This window comes from Podarcis gaigeae (assembly GCF_964106915.1).
Source record: "Podarcis gaigeae genome assembly, chromosome: 2".
Taxonomy (NCBI): domain Eukaryota; kingdom Metazoa; phylum Chordata; class Lepidosauria; order Squamata; family Lacertidae; genus Podarcis; species Podarcis gaigeae.
In genome coordinates this window covers 21,493,384-21,518,521 of record NC_139679.1, presented here as the reverse complement: position 1 = coordinate 21,518,521, position 25,138 = coordinate 21,493,384, and the positions used below count along the sequence as shown (strand labels likewise).

General features: G+C 44.8%; 1 long non-coding RNA gene across 1 annotated transcript; it reads right to left on the bottom strand.

Moving 5' to 3' along the window:
- Positions 1 to 1,131: 1,131 nt before the first annotated feature.
- Positions 1,132 to 19,438, bottom strand: LOC310839312. Its single transcript, XR_014561422.1, has 4 exons — positions 18,332 to 19,438; positions 4,123 to 4,281; positions 2,457 to 2,521; positions 1,132 to 2,402 (listed from the first exon to the last, which is right to left on the bottom strand). It is a non-coding gene; the product is annotated as an uncharacterized lncRNA (long non-coding RNA).
- Between the last annotated feature and the right edge of the window lie 5,700 nt (positions 19,439 to 25,138).

Here is a 25,138-nt window from a genome sequence, read left to right as displayed (position 1 = left end):
AATCGTGTCTCCAAAATGACTGGCATGCTGTTGCCATGTTTCTTCCTCTGCTACCAGATTTTCTCCCGAAAGTTTGCTGGAATCTTAAGTTCTCTCTATAAAATTCAAAAGCAGCTTGACCTTTGCGTTTCCTGTTTTTGGCTTGCTCCAGTGAGGGCTCTGTCCAGAATCCACTGAAATGAGCGAAAAATAAAAATAATAAAGCTCCCAGTGGGTTTCGTCGGATTCGAGCCAGGCTTTATATAATTTGAGGATGGATGTAAATTAAACCAAAGTGGTGATTGTTTGCATATGTGTGCATGGTACTTATTCTGAGAAGCTGTTTGAATAGAGTTGGGAAACGTCACTGCAACGCTGCCTTAGTGTCAGGTTCGCACGCACGGGTTCCCTGATTTAGGTGCCCTAGGTGTGCTGAGATCTGCCCACAAATGTCTTGCTTTTGTGCAGGGATGTCTGCATGGATCGTGTCATCCTGCAGCTTAGTCACTCCGTAGTATGTGGTGGAGCCATGTTGCTGGTCTGTTCTCGTTTAAGAGCGACAATGAAACAATAACAACAATTTATTTATTTATACCCCACCCATCTGGCTGGGTTTCCCCAGCCACTCTGGGTGGCTTACAACAAAGGACAGTAAAAATACAGTTAAACATCAGACATTAAAAACTTCCCTAAACAGAGCTGTCTTCAGATGTCTGCTAAAAGTCAGATAGTTGTTTATTTCCTTGACATCTGATGGGAGGGCGTTCCACAGGGTGGGTGCCACTACCGAGAAGACCCTTTGCCTGGTTCCCTGCAACCTCACTTCTCGCAGGGAGGGAACCACCAGAAGGCCTTCGTAGCTGGACCTCAGTGTCTGGGCTGAATGATGGGGATGGAGACACTGGGCTGAGGCTGTTCAGGGCTTTAAAAGTCCTTGTGCTTGGAAACATACTGGGAAACTCTTGCTTCTTGACTGATGTGTCCTTTAAGCCTTCCATGACATAGCCCATTAATTTCAATTGAAGGAGCTGCTCTGTGCATGCAGAGGGACGTTCATGCACTGCGACTTCTCTTCATTGAAACAAATAGGTGGCCAGTCCAAGAAAGGGAGCTTGGGAACTCCTACGCATACAACAAATCATTGGGAAGTGGTGGTGGTGGACGATGATGTATGCAACATTTCAGAACAATTGCCCGAGTTTTTAAAAGACATCCCAGTGTATAAAGGCACTGGGCATCCAAATTCTAGAGATTTTCCTACTGCCTCTACCAGAGTTTCTTTGTTTCCAGCTTATTATTCATTGCAGTTTGTTGTATACAATACAATCTAGAAATGGGAAAATCTCTCGCTTTCAGTTTCTCTTAGTTTATTTTTCCAGGCAATCTGATTTTGATATCAGTTTGCATTTCCCCCCCAAGTTCTCATGGATATTAATATGCATTTTCTTGCACGGTTTCCCCAATATTTGCACGCAATTTCGCCTAACACGTGGATTTTATTTACAATAAATTTGGGGGGCGCAGCACTCAAAAAGGTGACGCAGCTTCAAGTATTCCTGGAGGAAGCTGGTCCTCTTTTAATCCCCTGGGAGTGGCCCGCTCCCAAGCCCGGTCGTGATTGGCCAATTGTGTGAGCGGGCTGAATCCACTCACCGAGCAGCAAGCTTAGTCCTAGCACATCCTTTGCTGCCCAGGAAGTGGCCGAAGAGGCGGGGCTTCTGCCGCCAAAATTGTGACGGGCGCCCACAACGGCATCCACCACAGAGGGTCAGCAAATTTATGAGCACTTTATTTGCATTTTCGTACATATTCTTGGCTGGAGAACTGCTTTGCCTTGGTGCTCCTTTTGTTCTGGAAAATGCGAATTGGCATAGTGTTCACTCTCAGTGTGAACTGAACTGCTTTGAGTTTTTGTTTTAACAAGTTGTGTATGAATTTTATGAAATAAATAAATACAGTCGTACCTCGGCTCCTGAATGCCTTGCAAGTTGAACGTTCCGGCTCCAGAACGATCAAAAACCAGAAGTGAGTGTTCCAGTTTTGGAACGTTCTTTCGGAACCCGGACATCCGGAGGGACTTCCAATTGGCTGTAGGAGCTTTCTGCAGCCAATCACAAGCCGCGCTTTGGAAATCAAAACGTTTCGGAAGTCACTGAAGAGCCAGTGTGGTGTAGTGGTTAAGAGCGGTGGACTCGCAATCTGGTGAACCGGGTTCGATTCCCCGCTCCTCCACATGCAGCTGCTGGGTGACCTTAGGCCAGTCACACTTCTTTGAAGTCTCTCAGCCCCAACCACCTCACAGAGTGTCTGTTGTGGGGGAGGAATGGAAAGGAGAATGTTAGCCACTTTTAGACTCCTTTGGGTAGTGATAAAATGGGATATCAAATCCAAACTCTTCTCTTCTTCTTCTTCTTCTTCTTCTTCTTCTTCTTCTTCTTCTTCTTCTTCTTCTTCTTCTTCTTCTTCTTCAAATGGACTTCCAGAATGGATTATGTTCGACTTCTTAGTTACAACTGTACTCAAATTTCTCCCCCATGCCTAGCTATAGGACAAGAAGAGAGAGTTCTGTAAAGTGGGGTGGCACTTCTGGCAGAACAAAATATACTGTTTCCTTCCTTTTTTCCTCACACACTTCTCCCCAAACTATCCACACACCTGCACTCCCCAGCCATATCCTCACTATTGTGACACAATTCACTGGGGGAAGAGAAGTGCCCCTCTTATTCAAGTCATTCATCACAATTCGCTCATTCCTAGCATGTTTGGGAAACTTGAACATGGTTTAGATGCTTAACCTGGGGGCACTTGTGTGCTCTTGTAAAGGAAACAAAGCAAGGACATTTCATACCAAGGTTCGGAGTGCTCTAAAAGTTCTTGGCTATAATGCTATGTTGTCATCTGCTGTTATCTGAGCCCTGCAAGAATACAGAGCCCTTGTGAAGTCAAAGAGAGTGGTAAACCCTTTTGGCACAGGGCGAAGGTTCATGCACTGTGGACTTTGCTTAATGTACCCAGTGTCAGCCTTTAAATGATACCTGTGAACTGAGCACATCTCAAAGGGCAGAGTATGCTCTTCTCTTTGAACTGCTTTTCACCCTCTCGAGCAGCCCATGTGAAATGTGAAGTGCCAAAGGGGCTCCAAAAAGCTTTTTTAAAAATTGCAGGAAAGTTGTTATTTCTTTTTTAAAGGGTCGAGATTCCAAGGGAAGGAATGTAGCGCTGTTGACATCAATGCAAGCACGCCACTGGAGAAGACTCATAATACTTGGCAGTGCTTTGTATGATGCTGGATCAATTATTTTTGTCTATGTGAAAGTTTGCTTGGTCTCCGGTACACACATGTCTCAAGAGGATCTTTCCCCTTTTGACCTTTCAAGGGGAGATTCACACTGGAGCCTTCTGGGTGGGCAAGTGATTGCTGAATCGTCACTCTATTGTGTGCCCTGATTGATCTTCAAGGCATGATGTGCGGAGTGAAGAAATTCACCAGCTTAATGGTGATATGTAACCGCCTTTCCCTTTGCATATATATCCCGTTACTCTTCCCTGATCACATCTAGACTTCGTTATCTCTTGCCGCTTCAATTTCTAAAGTTCATTGTCATCTCTTTGTGGCAGAGGCCACTCTATAAAGCACCAGGAACATTGATGGCACAATACAACCTACTTCGTCAACATTGTCATTTGCAACTGAGCGGTCAAATGAGTCTCTATAGCCAGGGCTTTTTTTCCCCAGCCAGAACTCAACTGAACTCAGTTCTACCACCTCTCAGGTGGGTGCCATTGTCGAGGGAGGTGTTCATGGTGATGTCCGGTACCTCTTTTTCTGGAAAAATAGCCTTGGTCATAGCCATATACCTACTTAGAAAACATGTCTAGTTTCCCTGAAGTTAACATCTACCCACTGACTGTTGCAATTTGGCTGTGAAAACCACACACACACACTCCTCCTCCTCTTCCTCCTTCTTTATTGAATTTATATACCATCCTATACCCGGAGGTCTCAGGGCAATTCACAGAATAAAATCAAAATATAAAACCACAAAATACTTAATCAAAATAAAAACAATAACCCCCCCCCAAAAAAACATTTTAAAAGGGCACGGGATCCTCACAACATTTAAAGTAAGACAATTAGCAAACCTGGACAGGAGCCACTCATTGGAAAGACCATAATCTCAGAAATGTCTGTGGCAACCTTTACTGGCATCCAAATTGGCTGGGTGGAACATTACTTAATTATCCTTGAAGTTCTACCTTCACTTTTTGCCAAGACCCGCAACTTGTGAACCGCCTTGAGACCTGTGGGTTTAGGGTGGTATATAAATTAAATAAACTGGTCAGTGAGGTCATTCATATTTCTTTTTTTAAAAAAAATCTCCCCCCCCCCCCACAGATAGATGGAGGACTGGGGTTGAAGGATAGGATGACACAGTTAGATCTGTCCATTGAGCTAAAGTCCAGATTGATGTACATCTAATTTCTGTGAGTGCACCCAGTTTCTGCCATCCAATTCCTGTTCAGATCAGAAGGTGTCTCCCAAAATCTGCAAAGAGCAGATGAAAAAAGCAGTTGGGGGATTTGCCGCAAGAACATTTCAAATGTTTAGAGAATCTGCTGCTGGGTCTTGCCTCCTCACCCAATATTTCACTTTAACCTACTCTCATGCCAAATCCCCCCCGGTCGCTTTTTGAACTTGGAGGTGAGTGAAGAGAAATTTGAGGAAATCTTGAGCAGAGCAATTTCCAAAGAGAAAAAACGGGGAGATAAATATATATGTTCACAGAACGTGTGCTTTTATACCCCTTTGGATCCTAGCCTTTGGATATTCAGCAGATGGTATTCAGCAGATGATATACCAGCACACTTGTATGTGGAGCTACCTTTGAAGGTGACCCGGAAACTACAACTAATCCAGACCGTGGCAGCTAAACTGGTGACTGGGAGCAGCCCCGAGACCACATAACACCAGTCTTGAAAGACCTACATTGGCTCCCAGTATGTTTCCGAGCACAATTCAAAGTGCTGGTGCTGACCTTTAAAGCCCTAAACGGCCTCAGTCCAGTATATCTGAAGGAGCGTCTCCACCCCCATCGTTCTACCCTGACACTGAGGTCCAGCGCCAAGGGCTTTCTGGTGGTTCCCTCACTGCGAGAAGCCAAGTTACAGGCAACCAGGCAGAGGGCCTTCTTGGTAGTGGCACCCGCCCTGTGGAACGCCCTTCCACTAGATGTCAAAGAGTACAACAACTACCAGACTTTTAGAAGACATCTGAAGGCAGCCCTGTTTAGGGAAGCTTTTAATGTTTTATGCATTACTATATTTTAATATTTTGTTGGAAGCCACCCAGAGTGGCTGGGGAAGCCCAGCCAGATGGGCGGAGTATAAATAATAAATAAATTATTATTATTATTATTATTATTATTATTATTATTATTATTATTATTAACATGTTGGTAAATAAATGTTGATGTGTTTATAAAGTATGCTTTCGTACCAGGCCAAGCAAAGCTCTAGCCTAGCTTGAGTGAGGGCCATTTAATGAATGAATAGCACATCATTTCCTGTACTAATAAGAATAGGAATGTAATTAAAACTGCGTGTTATAAATATTTGCTTGTGGTTGGTGAAAAATATGTAATTTTACTGCCTGGGAAACTGTTGGAATAGCTGTTTCACTCCGGATAATGTTCAGTCCCCAAGGGGGAAAAAATAACTAGCCACAGACCTGAAAAGTTTACATATGCACCTTTGATTAGACCTATTGGTTTTACAGGGATCACAATGCATGCAATTCTGGTTCATTCTGGTGCAACATGCCAAGGAGAACTTCCTAGCAGATTTGTCCTCTCAGTGTGCACAAAGCAAGACACTTTGTTCTTTGCCAGATCAGGGACGAAACTGGCGTGCTATGAAAAGGATTGATTATCACTTTAAAGCAATTAGATGTCACAAGAGAACAGAAAAGTATGAAACATTTATATGCAGGAATCTGCCCTGAAACGGAGATGAAACACTCCCTTCAAACACAGCCTTTGCCCAATGTGTCAAATGTGTAAGACTGCGGTTTGGTTTTCATCATCGCAGAGAGTGACTCTTTAACAACCTTCTTAATGAGAGAGTGGAATAGATTGTGGCTGGCATGGTTTAGGAAAGACTTGAGGGGTGATGTACTGTACTTAGATCCAGCCTTCTGAATATCAAGAGAGAGATGGGGAGGGGGTACGTTCTATCTGAGCATAAGCAAGGATGTAGCCCAGAAAGGAGGGAGGAGTAGATTGTAGAAGTGTACTGGGCATTTAGGGCCATCCCTGTGCCCAGTTCTCACAGCAATTTTCAGTTGCTGAAATATTGCTTCTGAAACATGAAGTTGCATGGCGAGTTCCCGCCCCCCCCCCCAGTGGAAATAAAGACACATGGCACAATTATTAAGGTTAATGGGCTAATTAAGGCCACAACTTTATTGGTTACAGGTGATGAGCAGTATTGGCTTAGGTATTGCTCCTAACCGACTACAGTGGTGTCCCGCAAGACGAATGCCTCGCAAGACGAAAAACTCGCTGGACGAAAGAGTTTTCCATTTTTGAGGTGCTTCGCAAGACGAATTTCCCTATGGGCTTGCTTCACAAGACGAAAACGTCTTGCGAGTTCTTGCAAGTTTTTTCCCTCCCCTCCTTTTTCTAAGCTGCTAAGCCGCTAATAGCCGCTAAGCCGCTAATAGCCGCTAAGCTGCTAAGCCGCTAATAGCGCTAATCCGCTAATGGCCATGCTTCACAAGACTAAAAAACCGCTAGACAAAGAGACTTGCGGAACGAATTATTTTCATCTTGCGAGGCACCACTGTATATCCGGCTTCAGCCCATCCGCTTGAAGTCGGGGAAGAGTTAACCACCAGTAGGGGGAGTCCTGCTGATGCATATCAACTAGGAACTCCCCCAGGGTCACTGCTCGGGGGCGTGCCTTAGGCCCTCACCTCCCTAGGCTTTGGACAGGGCCACGCCCCCTGGAATCCTTTACCGGACCACCCTTCAATATGCGGGGCAGGTGATGGCGCTTCCTCCCCTCTTCCATCTACAAAACAATACCAGTACCAATGCCTAACCGCCAATACCAAGAAAGTTGTGGCGATTTGCTACGAGGTAGGCGAAAACCAAGTGGCTGGTGCCAATTTGCCAAGTGGAAAAATTCCTACCAGGCCCCTCAACGGCGACCAACCAAGGTCCATAGCATGGTCAAGGACGAAAACCTTAAAGGGAGGGAGGGTGGGAAACAGGAGGAGCTGGAGGTAACAAAAGAGGGAGATCCCTGGTCGCGCCTGCGTTAAATAGGGCAGGACACGCCCCCTGAGCCAGCCGATGGGGGCTGACGCAGCAGGGGATTCCCTCAATCGCGTGGAGGCTAAGCGCCAGCTGCCGCGCGCATGGTGGGGGCGTGAACCCCGCAACACCACCTCCTTTGCAGGGCGGAAGTGGCTCTCCGATTTACTGAAATCCAAATTCGGATGACAATTTTCTGTTTCACATGACTCAGTTGGTAAAGCATGAGATGGGGTATGAGCCTTGTGTTGGGCAAAAGTGTCCTGCATTGCAGTTGGTTGGACTAGATGAACTTTGTGGTCCCTTCCAACTTTACAATTCTATGGTACCCTTCCTTCAATCCCTATACTATGTGACTGTCTGGAGGCTGTTGGAGGATGGATGGCGGCTAACAGATTGAGGTTGAATTCTGACAAGACATAAGTACTGTTTTGGGGGGACAGGGGGTGGGTGGGTGTGGAAGACTCCCTGGTCCTGAATGGGGTAACTGTGCCCCTGAAGGACCAGGTGCACAGCCTGGAAGTCATTTTGGACCAGCAGCTGTCCATGGAGGTGCAGGTCAATTCTGTGTCCAGGGCAGCTGTTTACCAACTCCATCTGGTATGCAGGCTGAGAGCCTACATGCCCGCAGACTGTCTCGCCAGAGTGGTGCATGCTCTGGTTATCTCTCGCTTGGACTACTGCAACGCGCTCTATGTGGGGCTACCTTTGCAGGTGACCCGGAAACTACAACTAATCCAGAATGCGGCAGCTAGACTGGTGACTGGGAGTGCCCGCCGAGACCCTATAACACCGGTCGTGAAAAACCTTCATTGGCTCCCAGTACGTTTCTGAGCACAATTCAAAGTGTTGATGCTGACCTTTAAAGCCCTAAACAGCCACAGCCCAGTATACCTGAAGGAGCGTCTCCACCCCCATTGTTCAGCCCAGACACTGAGATCCAGCTCCGAGGGCCTTCTGGTGGTTCCCTCCTGCGAGAAGTGAGGTTACAGGGAACCAGGCAGAGGGCCTTCTCGGTAGTGGCGCCCGCCCTGCGACTTCTCATCAGATGTCAGGGAAATATAACTACTATCTGACTTTTAGAACACAACCCTGTTTAGAGATTTTTAAAAAATGTTTAATGTTTTATCATGTTTTTAATATTCTGTTGGGAGCTCCCCAGGGTGGATGGGGAATCCCAGCCAGATGGGTGGGCTATAAATAAATTACTACTACTACTACTACTACTACTACTACACAGCCTTCAAATGAAACCATAAGTCCAGCTAGCTCAGTATCATTTACACTGGTCTTCCAGTGTTTCACTCAAGGGTCACTCAGCAATTGAACTGAACACACCATTTGTGCTTATATTCATAATACTGACGATATCTTGCCATCAGTCTGTTAAGTTTGCCTGCTTTCATTTAGTATGGCCAACTTTCTGATGAGCCTTGGCTCCTGTGATGTTGATACCGGCTGGATTTTGAGAAGACAGTATAAGATTGCACTGTTAGATAAATAATGAAAGATTGCACTGTTGAAATCATGAAATTAAGGGATGTGCCTTTTACATCCTTTAAAGTTAAAGATCTGGAAGTAGGGGAGAGGGAGGAATTTGATTCAGCTTGTATTTAAATCTGAATCTTTCAAATTTGCTCATTCCAAATAGATGAACCAAAGCACATCTTTCTGTTGAAATTCACACTCAACCGAATTTTGTAATGCAGTTCGCCAACCAACCAATGTTTACAAAAGTGAATGTATTAGGTAAAAGTGTACATAACTATAAAGATATCCATGGAAAGAAGATACCAAAATGCATATTACGGAAATTGCTTGTAAACATGTGTACGTTAGTCAAAAATGTGTTTATTAAGATAAATTTGCACTAAAATGCTGCTGCTGATTTTTTTTTTTAAATCACAAATTGCTGCAGAATATGGATCACTGAATTTTAGATTGGCAAAATGGGCAGATCTTTGTGCCATTAATTTATCTGCAAAGCAACCGAGATCATGACACTTTTGTGAAAATAAAATTAAAAGACAGAGAAAGGAAACTGGTAGGATTATGACAGAATTGCTTGAATGCTTCAGGAACAGAAAGCGTAAGATGCCCTTTACTGTAGGGTTAACCAGGGCGCCTAACACTTTTGTTTGTGTGCGTATACTGAGAGGGAGTGGTGAGTTATATTAAAAGGTTTTTATGTTTAATCAAAGCAGACAGTTGGGTAATTAAAGCTATTAAAATTGATAGGGCACTGGGCCTAGATAAATTACATCCTAGCATTCAAGCAGTTAGGAGGGCCTCTGGCAATTATTTGGGTGGGAAGAGGAAAGTGTAGAACAGAATTCGAAGCGCAGATAAGCGCCAAAGTACATGTTCAGATATATCACACAAAGCACTTAATTTATAGGTTTTTTTTTAAAAAAAAATGTAGCGGTGGAGGACGATGGTATATCCCCCAAAGGAAGGAGCATAAAAAACTGAATGCCTTTCCCCACCCCATAGTTTATTATCGAAATTACATAGCACCCTCAGCAGGAATGGTGCTTGAAACTAGCATAAGGGTGGGGAAGACATATCGCTGCCCTAAGGTCTTACAATCCCAAGGTTTTTTTAAAAAAGAAATCAAAAGAAACAATAGAAGAAGAGAAGGAAGGAGAGATGATAGGGACAAAGGAGGAAGATAAACAGGTTTAGGCTTTTGGCCAAACCATGTACATGTTTGGTTATAAAATGGGTGCATGTTTTTCTTCTTTCTTTCTTTCTTTCTTTCTTTCTTTCTTTCTTTCTTTCTTTCTTTCTTTCTTTTATTGGAGCAGGTTGGGAATAGCCGCGAAACCCTCCACAGACTTACAGTGGTACCTCGGGTTACATATGCTTCAGGTTACATACGCTTCAGGTTACAGACTCCGCTAACCCAGAAATAGTGCTTCAGATTTGCCTCAGGATGAGAACAGAAATCATGCAGCGGTGGCACGGCAGCAGCAGGAGGCCCCATTAGCTAAAGTGTTGCTTCAGGTTAAGAACAGTTTCAGGTTAAGTACGGACCTCCGGAACGAATGAAGTACTTAACCTGAGGTACCACTGTACTTCGCTGTGCTCAACTGCTTTTATGTGTGTTTTCCCCAGCCCAGTTCACTGAGCTGGGTTGCCTCTCTGTGTGGGTGAATGTCTTACAGCAATCGAGTTTGGACAGGCAGGGCATGAAAGGGCTTCACTCTCATGCCTTCTGTGCTTCTTTTAGTATGAAAAATTCACCTCGCCCCTGCTGAATTGCTGAAAAAGCTGTGTAATAAACACATTCACCTGTCTGGCTTGGGCCTCAGTGGGAGCTATGGGGACAGCAATTTTGTAAGGTATGTTCTGGTTACAATCCCCGTACTGCAAGTAACTGGAATGGGAATCAAAATGGAAGTTCCGCATGAGCATAGGAGCAAACTCCTAGGGCCCAGGGGTCTTCGGCCCCCCCAATAGAATATCTGAAGGGGCCAGACCCGCCTCCCAAGTTGATGGGCATTGCCATTCAAATGGTGTGCATGAGCTGTGTCATGTGATTGATTATGTGGGGCGAGGCTTACCTGACACCCCCCCTATTTTATTCATGTTGGCACCCCTACGCACAAGAAGTATACTGATATATTATCCAACAGTGACTCACAGATAAGTCACACTATGCGGAGGTCCCCAACAATGTTAATCAAAGGTTTCCCACTTGAAAAGACAGCTTGTTCTGATGCTTTCTGATGAATGTGGATGTGAAATTAATGAAGACTAGTTTATTAGTTGCCTCTTTAATAGCCTTGGGACATGGGTGGCACTGTGGTCTAAACCACAGAGCCCAGGGCTTGCCGATCAGAAGGTCGGTGGTTCGAATCCCCACAGCGGGGTGAACTCCCGTTGCTCGGTCCCTGCTCCTGCCAACCTAGCAGTTCGAAAGCATGTCAAAGTGCAAGTAGATAAATAGGTACCACTCCGGCGGGAAGGTAAATGGCGTTTCCGTGCGCTGCTCTGGTTCACCAGAAGCAGCTTAGTCATGCTGGCCACATGACTTGGAAGCTGTCTGCGGACAAACACTGGCTTCCTCGGCCAGTAAAGTGCTGCAACCCCAGAGTCATCTGCGACTGGACCTAACCGTCAGGTCCCTTTAATAGCCTGTGAACTGCCCTGAGATTATGATGATGATATTGTAATTGCCTTTAGGTCAGTCTTTTTTCTGGGCGGAGGTGATAATTATTGATTTCCTCTCACCCACTGCTGCTTTTAACTAGCGACATGGTAGCTGCAGTGAAGTAGCAACCATTTTAAATAAAATGGTTGCAACTGGGCCTGAGAAACAGAAGATGCTAAAACATGCTTTAGCATTAGCCAGGCCATATTCACTGCTGCTCTCAATTAATCCAGTCATATTAAAAAGCAAATTGGCACCCAAAGTAACTCAACACAAACAACCAAATGGCAGGGACTCTTCCCCCCAAGCTTCTGTTCTCCGGTAAACACTGAGATCTACGTAGAAACCAAGAATGGCTCCCTGGACTTCAGGCTGTGGCCAGAGGGTATTTTTAGATACAATTATTCAGAAGTGGTGGCTCAAGTTCATGTTGAGGCAAGTCATGTAGGAACCACGCGGAGGCTGACAAGCCCAGTTGGCGTGGGATGCAAACTCCGTCAGGTGCTAAATGCTAGCAACCTTTTATGAACCACCATGAGCTGTGAGAGTGTAAACAGACTGCTGACAGACACAGATGTAATTTTTGAGATTATTCCTGTTTTAAATTTCCTAAAGCGGTGTTCATGCCACAGTAGGACTTTTAGGTCTTATGAGAGAAAGATCTCCCTGAGATACGGTTGCAGAATGTGTTATTTTCCCTGATATATGCATGCCTATGCACACTTTATTTCAGTTTATCCTGCCCCCTTTTTACACAATAGTTGGCTGGAGCACTGCATTGCAAATAATAATAATAATTCCCCAGCCACACAGGGTGGTTCCCAACAGAATATAAAAAATGTGATAAAACATCAAACATTAAAAACTTCCCTGAACAAGACTGCCTTCAGGTGTCTTCTAAAAATCAGATAGTTGTTTATTTCCTTTACATCTGATGGGAGGGTGTTCCACAGGGCAGGTGCCACCACCGAGAAGGCCCTCTGCCTGGTTCACTGTAACCTCGCTTCTTGCAGGGAGGGAACCTCCAGAAGGCCCTTGGCGCTGGACCTCAGTGTCCGGGCTGAACGATGGGGGTGGAGATGCTCCTTCAGGTATACTGGGTCGAGGCTGTTTAGGGCTTTAAAGGCCAATGCCAACACTTTGAATTGTGCTCAGAAACGTACTGGGAGCCAATGTAGGTCTTTCAGGACCGGTGTTATGTGTCTCGATGGCTGCTCCCGGTCACCAGTCTAGCTGCCGCAAAATTCAGAGACGTGCGGATTTTAAAGACTGGCTGAGTTTTGGTTCATTTAATTGTTCTCAGAGAGTATGAATTTGGGGAGTTTGCCTTTCAGTTGAACTGAACTGAATTCCCCCCCCCCCCGTCCCTATTGCATGAGGAGCACTGAGCCTACAATAAGCAGCCCTCTGGAGTGCTCTCAGTTGCAAATCCCACTCTCCCCATAGCTCCTCACTTCTCTCTCTCTCTCTCTCTCTCTCTCTCTCTCTCTCCTTTTTTGCTGGAGTTTCTATACAGCAGCAGAAGCTACCAGTGTGCATGGCCTCCCCGTGTAGCTCACTCATATGACGGTGCCAGCTGGAGAGCCCCTGCTGACTTTTTGCTGACACACCAGAAATATATACGTTAGGAGGCTTTCACTATTATTATCACATTATAGCTCTCTCTGGCTTTCTTGCAGAATGGTAAACAATAGCAGGGCTTCTTGGAGGTCATGAATCCATAAATACACACACCTCTGTGTGTGGTCTTTGCCAACAACCCTTGAGAGAGAGAAAGAAAGAAAGAAAGAAAGAAAGAAAGAAAGAAAGAAAGAAAGAAAAGAAAAGAAAAGAAGAGTAAATGTGAATCCAAGCAACATGTGGACATGTTTTGACACCATGACCTGTCGATATCCTGTTTACCATAATTTCCTAGAGTCGCACATCGGAATTCTGCTACTGACTGCGTTAAGAGAACATCCATTGTGCGGTGTAGGGTGTTTTTGGAGACATTTGAGTCAGTTTGGCATAACTTTCTCTCTTTTTTTTCTCCACTGAGGAATGCATGTGGAAAATGTTAGTCTGGAATGCAAAAATCCATACGTATTTTGCAGGAACGCTCGAGAACTGGGGACTTGCTTTTCGCCGACTCCTGTTCATGGATATTCTCTGAGCGAGAAAAAAAACCCCATCTACAAATGAAATTCTTTCTTTATTCTGACATAATGCTTTGTAAGCAAATTCCTCGACATGCTTTCTTGTGCGGAGGAAAACTGCTCCATATAGCAACCGGCTCTTTGGGAGAAAGCAGATGTAAGAGTTTAACAGCAGTCGCTGCAGGTTTATTTCTGGAGAGGGGGTGTAGTTCTGTAGCAAGGCGCATACTTTGGCAGTGCAGCTGCCAGTCAGTGTAAACACTACTAAGCTAGATGGGCCAAGAGTTGGATGTGGTAGAAGGCAACTTCCTGTGCTCCGTTTGTGTTATAAGCCTGGTTTTTCATTGCACTGGCCTGATTGCAGCAAGTGGGGTGTTTGCTCAGCTCCTGTCACTCCTTCCCTTCTTTCTGTGCAGACTTTGTCAACCTGGTGCTCTCCAGATGTTGTGGACTACAAAGCCCATGCTGTCTGAGGCTGATGGGAGTATTCCGTAACTCCCCCTGTATTTTATTTTTTTAAAACTTTAGGAAATATGGTTTATCCACCTATTTACACCTTCAGTTTGCATGGAGGGAGTCCAGATCTCACAACATGCTCACTTTAAGAGGGGCTTATGCCACACAGCCCTGAAGTCCAAGACATCTTTCCCAGCTAGCCTTCAGCCAGCCTGCCCAAGATGGATCCCAGTCTTTTTCCCTCCCCTTCTTCTTCCCAGCACACCTTGCTAAAAGACTCTCTTTTCCTATCACCTCACAGCCAGTTACGCTGGCAACCTCCCAAATCCCCAGTCTCTGTTCACAGGTCTAGGCAAGGAGAGACGGCAATTCTCTTGTATTGCCAATGGCCCTCAGTGGCCCTGTATTGTTTCTTAATGGCTCTAGCTTGGGCAGGTTGTTTTTGCATAGGATAGCTCAGAAATTCCTTAAGTAGTCCATGCATGTGTTCCATCCTTCATGGTGCAAAATAAAATAAAATAAGAAATCACGAACATTTAAACAAAGTTTCTCTGGGTATTTAGGAGAAGGTAATGTCTCCATTTAGGGACGCGGGTGGCGCTGTGGGTTAAACGACAGAGCCTAGGACTTGCCGATCAGAAGGTCGGCGGTTCGAATCTCCGTGACGGGGTGAGCTCCAGTTGCTCAGTCCCTGCTCCTGCCAACCTAGCAGTTCAAAGGCACATCAAAGTGCAAGTAGATAAATAGGGACCACTCCGGCGGGAAGGTAACGGCGTTTCCGTGTGCTGCTCTGGTTCACCAGAAGCGGCTTAGTCATGCTGGCCACATGACCTGCAAGCTGTCTGTGGACAAATGCTGGCTCCCTCAGCCTATAGAGCAAGATGAGCTCGCAACCCCAGAGTCGGTCACAACTGAACCTAATGGTCAGGGGTCCCTTTACCTTTAATGTCCCCATGGTGTGGGCTCCTTGAATAGCACACTTTCCCCTAGTTCAGGTGTGGGGCATTTTTGATCTTGCCAGTTTTGCTGGTCTGCAACTCTCATCAGCCCCAGCTGGCATGGCCAGCAGCCAGGGATGGAGAGAGTTGTTGTTCAGCAACATCTTTGGGGGGGTCCTCAGGTTCCCCATGCTTGCCCTAATGGAAAGTGGTCAGTCACATTGCAGGTTTCCACTCCCCAGAACTCACCTTGAATTGAAAAAGGTATTGAATGCAGTCTTTGGCCACTTTTGCTGCTTGAAAGTATTGCTTGCATTCTCCAAATGCTATACAGTGATTCCTCAAACTGATCCTCATAGCACTACAACAGCTAGAACCTCCACATTCAAGAGCAGTATACCTTAATATAATCAGACACATGGGACAAAGTACAGAGGGTGTTCATTGCTACCATGCCCTTCCTCGTGACTTTTCCAGGGGCATACCTCTGGCCAATGTTGGAGTCAAAGCAAATATTAAATTCTTAAGGTGGTCGTGATGCTCTTAATTATCTTCTGTCGTTTGTACCCAGTGCACTAATACTTGTGCAGCTTGGCACTTGATGGGATCCTGTAAAGGAGTCCTGATGTTCCTATCTGTTTTTCAACTTATGAATATAGTTAAGATAATGCACAATACATAAATAAATAAATTGAAAAAGGCTTTCCAGAAATCTGTTGGAATGATCTGGCACTGCCCTGAACAGATGCAGCCAGGGCTGGCCCAAGGGTTTTTGCTGCCTGAAGCAAAGGGTCAGGAGTTGCCACTTCCCAGGCCTGTTCCATGTACGAAAGCTCAGCAGACGATTGCATCTTATTTCAACATCCCCTGTTGTGCCCCGACAGCAGTGGCTTAGTGGAGTGGGAGCAAGACAGGCTGTATAGCACATATATAGAGTCCTCTCCACTGCTCCTGCATGTTTGCCACCTGAGGCGGCTGCCTCATGGTAGGGCCGGCTCTGGATGCAGTTCTGAAGATCACCATCTTTACCACAGGCAAAACAGCTAATTTGGCAAGGGAGTTGAAGGCATGGGTTAAGGCTCCAGTGCCCTCCCCAATGTTTGATTGCAACGCCTTGTCAGAGGCTACTCATTCACAGTACAGTGGTACCTCGGGTTAAGTACTTAATTCATTCTGGAGGTCCGTTCTTAACCTGAAACTGTTCTTAACCTGAAGCACCACTTTAGCTAATGGGGCTTCCCGCTGCTGCTGCCGCGCCCCCAGAGCACAATTTCTGTCTCATCCTGAAGCAAAGTTCTTAATCCGGGGTACTATTTCTGGGTTAGCAGAGTCTGTAACCTGAAGCATATGTAACCTGAGGTACCACTGTACTTTTTTGTTGTGGTTGATAGGGTTGGTAAATAGGGCCTAGGCGGTCAAATATCACCACTGGGGAAAGGGCTGGATTTCACCTTGGGGCTTCCACATGTGGACCCCTGGCATAGAGAAGCAATGCTATGTGGTGTTAATTGTACTAGGTAAAAAGTAAAGGACCCCTGGATGTTAAAGTCAATGGCGACTATGGGGTTGCGGTGCTCATCTCACTTTCAGGCCAAGGGAGCTGGCGTTTGTCCACAGACAGCTTTCTGGGTCATGTGGCCCGCATGACTAAACCGCTTCTGGAGCAATGGAACACTGTGACGGAAACCAGAGCGCATGGAAATGCCGTTTACCTTCCCACTGCAGTGGTACCTATTTATCCACTTGCACCCGCATACTAGAAAATGATAGGTGTGGTGTTTCTAAGACAGGTGTGGGGAAACTGTCACCCTCCTACAGCTCCCATCATCACTCACCATTGGCCTTGCTGGCTGGGAATGATGGGAGTTGGAGTCCAAGCACAACTAGAGACTCATAGGTTCCCCACCTCACCCACAGTCTAAGCGAATGAAAACACTAACACCAGAACATGTGTAATGATTTGATCATTGTAGTGACAAGAAAGCACTCAAGTCTCTCTTTTTGACAGCACTCTGGTTTGGGACACCTTGCTAAACTTGTGCTCAGCAGCTGTCTTTATATATATCACACATTTTGGCTGCATCATCTCTGTTTGTTTGTTTCTGTGCTTTACGGCTGCTGCCCTGTCTGTTATTCTAATGCAATTTCTAGCATTTCGTATGTTTTTATGGCTGGCTCTAAGAACAACAACAGCTTCATCTCCAGACCCAAGCTAAACAAACCAGGCTGGAAAAGTTCAAAACCAAACACTTTGCTCCTGTTGATGAACTGGAGGCTTAAAAAATAAAATAAAATCCTACTTAAGCTCGTAAATCAAAAAAGGCATTTGCCTGCTTCTTAGAAGAAAGCAAAACAAACAACACTTCAGATCCTTAGAGGGCCACCAACAGCTAGGATGCCAAAACAGCTACAGATCGAAAGGACTGTTACCGATACAGGAAAGGAAAAGAAGTTTTGCTGCGGCAGCTCTTGAGGTGTAAGAGGAGGTGTGGCTGTAAACAGCTGCTCTGGTGGCATGTAAACTCCACATTCCCTCTGCCAGGAGACAGAAGCCTGGTTTGGTTTCTCCCAACGCAGGCTGTTAACTTCTCATCCTTCCCCATCAGTTTCAACCTTAAGGATGGGCTTTCAGTTTCAAGCTTTCAATTTCCATTGCTTTCTCTTTTTTCCAGCCTTAGATTCACTTCTCCACACTTCCAGGCAAACACAACACTTCTCCCCCCCCCCCCCCCCGGGAAGACAACATTGTTGATCAGTTAGCGTGCTGCTTTTTGAAAGTCCTCACAAACATCCACCGGCACGTTAGTGTGAATTTCTCACAATACATGCATGCTTACATGTAATATTGCTTAACGCACACACACTCTTGCCAAGCAATTGTTCCTAATAAGATGCATTGGTTTTCACCGATAATAGATGGATTTTTAGGCACACTTTACCTCAGGATATGCATTTTTGTATACGTTCTTTGGTTGGAGAACAGCAATGCAAAATCTGGAGGTGTGCACATTGCGAAGGATGGCTGGGTTTTCAAATTCTTGTTTAAAGGTAAACTGAATCCAATTCCCACCCTCATCCAAAGCAAGAGAAGGCTTGAATTACCCCACACAGAAATTATTTTCTTTCTCTTTCACCCCTCTCTCCTCGCTTCTCACTGAGTTTTAAAGCCTATGGTTTCCTCACAATTTCACCACTTCTTGGACTGACACTGGTGCGTGGAGAAGACTTGTATTTGGGACTGTTTATTATTAGGGGTGTTAATAGTTGCTGCGCTGAGGAGATGTGCTTGGAGGTCTAGCCTCAGTGCCCAAGAGCTTACAGAAGTTGGGCCAATGGAAGGTATCAACTTACCTGTTTTGTGGCTCTCATTCTCCTGGATCAACGTCATCAACAGGTGGAGTGGGCAACTGGTTCAGCACTGAAGGTCATGTCAGAAGTATATCACTGAGTTTTGGATGGCCCATCACAGCTGATTGATGTAATTTAGATGCCTGTGGGCTGGCACAGTCCTCCTCAGTTTGTGTACCAGAGTGCTGTAGTGAGAACAGCTGCTGTAATAAGCAAGCAAGCAAGCAAAATAAACTGAGGTTCCTTTAAGTCCAAGCACAAACACCCAGAGGATGCCTGCTGCAGCTCTGTATGATTTCTCTTTCAGGTCTCGCCTCCTCCTCTCCCTCCTCAGCAACCTCTGCTGCATGGGATCGATTCTTCTGCATGTCTGGATCATTCAATTGCTCCCGATGTCAGCAGGGTACCTACCCTTGGAAGATAATGCCTGTTATTCTTTCTTTTGGGGCCAATAGAAACACAATTAGAAAAGGATTATGGAAGATTGCTCCAATATATGATTAAAGCAGCGAGATTGCTCAATGCACCAAGATGGAAAGACACAACCCTACCCCACTATAGAAGAATAGCTGATAAAACTATTGAACTTGGCTGAGGTGGCAGAGTTAACATGTTTGATTAGAGAACAATCACAACTAACATTTGTTAAGGGCTGAAAAATTCTTACCAACTTTTTTGCATGAAAGAGAAAATGATCTTGTAATATCTGGATTTGAAGACTGAAAAAATACTGGGTTCTGGAATGGTTGGATCTTATGGAGTGAATGTCATATGTAGCAGCAGGACAGAAACCCGGAAGTCCTTTTATTATATTCTTCTTTATCTTTATTTCATTTCTTTCTTTTCCTTTTTTCTCACTTTCTCTTTCTTTAGGTTTCTCTTTTCCTGCCATCTCCTTCCTTCTGACATTGTTCTCTTATAGACTAAGTCACTGGTTTATCTCAGTATATCATAAAAAGATACTTTGTAATGGATGTGTATTTTTTTATATCTTTAAATAAATCCCCTTTCTAAAAAATAGATAGTGTGCCTGTTGCATATCTGTATGAGTCACTGCTCTGGTCCGGCCCCCTTAAACCCAGGAGATGCTGAGAATGTTGAACAGGGACTGAGAACACTGATGCATCGCTCTAAATGTAAAACTTATGGAAGCGTAAGAGCGCATTGTGTCTGAAATTCTCATACAGAAAAACGTGTGCGTCTGGTACCAGATGTTTGGGAAATGTATGATACCTCAGGGATGTGGACCTGCTAGCCTTCTGATTTCATTTGGCCTTCTGGGTCTTGGGTCTTTTCCTGTCCATTGGCTGTTCGTGGGGAGCAGCAACAATGGAAAGTTTTTGTGAGGGCTTCCACTAGTGAGATGAATCAGTTGAATTTGCCCCCTAAACTTCTGTACATACTGATGAAATGTCCATGAGAAAATTATAAACTTTCCTTGGATCACCAGTTAGATTATTGCAATGCGTTATACATAGGGCTGCCTTTGAAGACGGTCTGGAAACTTCAGCTGGTGCAGAATTGAGCATCCAAGCTGATCACCAGAGCAAGATGGTTTGAGTATATTACACCAATCCTGGTCCAACTGTACTGGCTACCCATTAGTTTCTGGGCCCAATTCAAAGTGCTGGTTTTTACCTATAAAGCCTTTAAATGGCTCAGGACCACAATACCTCAAGGACCGCCTCTTTCCATATGAACCTATCTGGACCCTGAGATCATCTTCTGAGGCCCTTCTTTGTATGCCTCCTCTGTGAGAGGTCAGGAGGGTGGCAACACGAGAACGGTCCTTCTCTGCAGTGGCTCCCTGTCTGTGGAATGCTCCCCCCAGGGAAGCTCGCCTGGCGCCTTCACTATACACCTTGAAATCTTCCTTTTCAACCAGGCCTTTGCCTGACTTGGTCTACCTATACCCTTTCTAAAAATGCTGGCTGTTTTGGGTTTGTTTTTTATTGGGTTGTTGGTTTTGTTTTGATTTTATGTATTTGATATTTGATGTGAACCGCCCTGATACCTTCAGGTATAGGATGGTATAGAAATTTAATAATAATAATAGTAATAATAATAATAATGATGATGATGATGATGGTGATCTGCAGAAGAGCTACAGCCCTAAGCTTTCTACTAATGTTCAATCATCCATTTGCTTTTTGGTTTCTCACTTCCCCCCATCCCTCCATTTTCTTTTGGTCATTGTCAAAACGAAACAAAAAATTCCTTCCAGTAGCACCTTAAAGACCAACTAAGTTAGTTCTTGGTATGAGCTTTCGTGTGCATGTACACTTCTGAAGAAGTGTGGTATCTGAAGAAGTGTGCATGCACACGAAAGCTCATACCAAGAACTAACTTAGTTGGTCTTTAAGGTGCTACTGGAAGGAATTTTTTTGTTTTTGTTTTGTTTTGACTATGGCAGACCAACACGGCTACCCATCTGTAACTGGAACTTTTGGTCATTGTTTTCTTTCCAACATCAGTGACAATTTTTAAAAAGGAATTAATTTGTTTTGATTAGAATGCAGGCACCTTGTACAAAACCATCCTAAACAGGACGTGTGCAATTAGTAGCCATTTTGCTCTGGTAATTTTGCGGTTGGCAGTATAATCCTACGCACTGCCACACAAAATCCCCTCTAAATCTAGTAGGGTTTACCCCTAGGTAAGTGTGTGGTTGAATATGACGTTTTCATGCGAGATGACAATTCTGATCCATGCAAGCAGACCTTGCTGCATTGCACCGAACAGTTCAGACAACGGCTCTGTAATTATTCTAAGCAGGGCATAAAATCCGTTCTGTTTGTTAAAGTGCCAACTTAAATCAACTTTTAGCACAGTACTTACCACTGGGAAATGTTCCTTTGAGGGGTAAATACCATGTTAAATCTGCAGAAAGGGCTCGTGTAAACGACATCCGTGATCCTCAGCACGCTCCAGTAGATGTGGAAGTATATTTACCCAGCATGTTAACGAAGTTCATCTCCAACAAATTACCTGCCAGGCATGTGGAAGCTTTCTTTGCTAATTGATTTTTACAATGTGGTTTAAAGGACATCGTTAACATACAGCACCTCATCCTGGAGTGAGAGAAAAAGATGAAAGCGGTTTTTAAAAATTCCACTTCACTTCCACCTGTTGCTATGGGTCTTCCCTGCTTCAATAATATTTAGTTTAGCCTTTTCCTCATCCTAAAGATCAAGGTTATACAAAACATTGATCTAAAAGATGTGTTTGTATTCAGGTGGATTTGATTCCAATTCTGTTAATACTAGCGAAAAGCCAAAACAGTCTAGTAAATTAAGAGGGAGCTGAATTGGACTGATGGAAAACGATGATGGGAGGCGGGGGGGGGGGGGCAGATCCGAATGATTAAGATGCTGACAGAAACTTGAAATGAGAATTGTCTATTGTAGACAACCAATTTTCACTAATGGACTGCTCTTCATTTCATTATCATTGCAACGACTGCATTGCCTTTCGGTGCATGAATTAAATGTGGCATTATGGTTCATCCTCAAGAAATGGGAAGGGAGAGATAAGGTTGCGCGTCACTCTCTGCCCTGAGCCATTTCTCCCAGTAGTCAAGACGTTTTTACAGCTGAAACATACAAATCCCGTAACATTAAATGGGTAGGATTTAGGTTTGGCAGCACTTACAAAAACAACACAACAAGACCCGGGGCTGTTGACAGAATAGTTGGGTGTGTTAAAGCCAGAAATGTGAACCTCCTGCCAGAACTGAGGAAAGCCAGACTTTGGTATGTTAAAAAAACACCAAAAAAAAAAAAAAAAAAACCAGCAGCAGGATTTTCACTTGGTGTGCATGTGTTAAAACATGCAGGCTACACATGCATGTTGAAGTCCCAGTTTGCTGAGTTTGTTGTCCCCTGTATGCTATTGTCACATCTACTTTTACTTCACGCTTAGGATGAACAAGTCCAGACCCTCAAAGTCTCCCTATTTTCCAGGAACATCCCTGATTTAGAGAAGCCATCCCAGTTTCTGATTTGATCCCAGAATGTGCCACTTTTCCTTATGATGTCCTTATTTTCATTGGAGAAATGTTGGAGGGTATGGAGTTATTTGACCCCTGAGACGCCTGAAGGCAATCCTATACAGTATAGGGAAGTTTCATGTTTTATTATGCTTTTATATATGTTGGAAGCTGCCCAGAGTGGCTGGGGCAACCCAGTAAGATGTGTGGGGTATAAATAGTAAAATGGTCATTCTGGAATGGGGCATCCCTATTTTCATTGGAGAAATGTTGGAGGGTGCACAAGTCTCCCAGAGCAACCAATAGGACAGTTTTTGTTCTCAAGACACAACACAAAAGCAAATATGTTTTGGATGGAGGGGGCCAGAAAGCAAGCAAACACACTAGATTTTAGTTACACACTTCAGAGATATGGCAATGGTTTCTTGTTTGAAAACCCCCAAATCCTGAAGCATGCCCAAAACCAAGTGGACATTTAAAAACCTCAATTGCAACATATTTAAATCTTTCCTAATACCTAAACTATGCTTGGAACAGAAATCTGAAAAGCAAGGGAGACAAACCATTCCTTAAACACTCCCTAGTAGGGCTGAGGGAAAATGGCCTCCTAATAGTCTCCACGCTGTTTGTTGTTGGAAAATGGAGGAGGCATTTAAAAAAAAAAAAATTCTGGATGTGAAATTCTCCAGCAGTTTTTCCTCAGAAAATGTTCCTGTGAGAAATTTCAACTCATTTAATGTGGACTGAAGGAAGCAAGGAGCTAAGTGATTACATTATAAGGTGGTTGTGTTATATGTTTTGCATGAAGCACTACTAGGGGTTGTTTCTTTTTGTTTTCCAATGTATTTCTTATTGATAAAAAATTTGGTGTGGCGCAAGCAATTTTTTCCCTTTCAAGTGTGGCCAGCAGGGGGGGAAATGAGAACCACTGGTGTTAGACCAGTGTTTCCCAAACTTGGGTCTTCAGCTGCTTTTGGACTACAATTCCCATCATCTCTGACTTGCTAGCAAGTCTTGCTAGCAAGGGATGATGGGAGTTGTAGTGCAAAACAGCTGGAGACCCAGGTTTGGGAAATCCTGGTGCAGGCAATGCTAAGCTAGATGGGCCAGTTGTCTAACTATTTGCCCTATGCTCCTATGGAAGGAACAGAGGCAAAGCCCATTGCTTTTTTCAACAATCTTAAAATGCTATTAAATAATATGAAACCTGGATCCACATTTGGGCCCCAAATTCATGGGTGGTGAAACTCTGTGTGTAGTGGGGGGTTTCACCAAATATTTTCCATGGGAAGATTGATATTCTTCATCGGTTCAGAAAATGTTTCAAAAATGAGTTAGAAAAGCATTTCTGGGAATTTTTTGTTGTTGTTTAGTCGTTTAGTTGTGTCCGACTCTTCGTGACCCCATGGACCAGAGCATGCCAGGCACTCCTGTCTTCCACTGCCTCCCGCAGTTTGGTCAAGCTCATGTTCGTAGCTTCGAGAACACTGTCCAACCATCTCATCCTCTGTGGTCCCCTTCTCCTTGTGCCCTCAATTTTTACCAGCATCAGGGTCTTTTCCAGGGAGTCTTCTCTTCTCATGAGGTGGCCAAAGTATTGGAGCCTCAGCTTCACGATCTGTCCTTCCAGTGAGCACTCAGGGCTGATTTCCTTCAGAATGGATAGGTTTGATCTTCTTGCAGTCCATGGGACTCTCAAGAGTCTCCTCCAGCACCATAATTCAAAAGGGAAAATTTTTACCTCAGCCCTAATCTAGTTATAAGGCCCTCAGTAGCACACGGGAACATTTTCCACATGCACGGTCGCCTGCAGGGATATCTCTCTCTCATCATTCTAATTAAAAATTCCTTCCCTTTCCTCACTGTGGTGACACAAGCACAGTCAATTGATGCTGTTGCAAATGCAGCCCCTGGTTGCAAACACTGGCAAAACGATAAGCCGTTTCACATTTGTAGCCGCGTTTCCCCCATGTGGAGCGTTGCACAAGCCTGTGACTGCCTCTGGCTGCTTTGCGCAACTTCTGAGATTTTGGTCTTGCATCTCCATTTGACTTCTGCAGCCTTGCTCTCAGCTGCCTCTCTGTGTGTCTTTGCAATTTCTGTGCACACACAGGGTTGGGTTGGCCTTCCCGATTTCTCACTCTGAAGCACATGCCTTCAGAGGCTTGGCAAACAGCCTCTTCCAGTGTGAGCTCACAGTCATCCAAACTGTCTTTTCCCCCTGACTTTGGTGCTCTCCGACAGCAAGTAAAATTTGTTGTTGAATCATAGACTCTCTCTGATTTCCATAATCACAAGGCTTGTCTAATTGCCTTTTTTTTGGGGGGGGGGGGAGAATGTGAGCCGGTGTGGCATAGCACCGAAGAGACTCGACTGTGAATCAGGAGTTCAAATGTTGCCTCGGCGGTGTGAATTCACTAAATGACCACAGAGGCAATCCTCAGTTCCAGTCCCCTTCATCTGTAAAATGGGGGGATAATAATACTGACCTAGCTTGTTATAAGGTCAGTAAAACCACAGAGCCTAGGACTTGCCGATTAGAAGGTCGGCGGTTCGAATCCCTGTGACAGGGTGAGCTCCCGTCTTTCAGTCCCAGCTCCTGCCCACCTAGCAGTTCGAAAGCACCCCTAAGTGCAAGTAGATAAATAGGTACCGCTTTATGGCGGGAAGGTAAACGGCGTTTCCGTGTGCAGCGCTGGTGCTGGCTCGCCAGCTGCAGCTTCATCATGCTGGCCACGTGACCCGGAAGTGTCTTCGGACAGCGCTGGCTCCCGGCCTCTTAAGTGAGATGAGCACACAACCCTAGAGTCGGACACGACTGG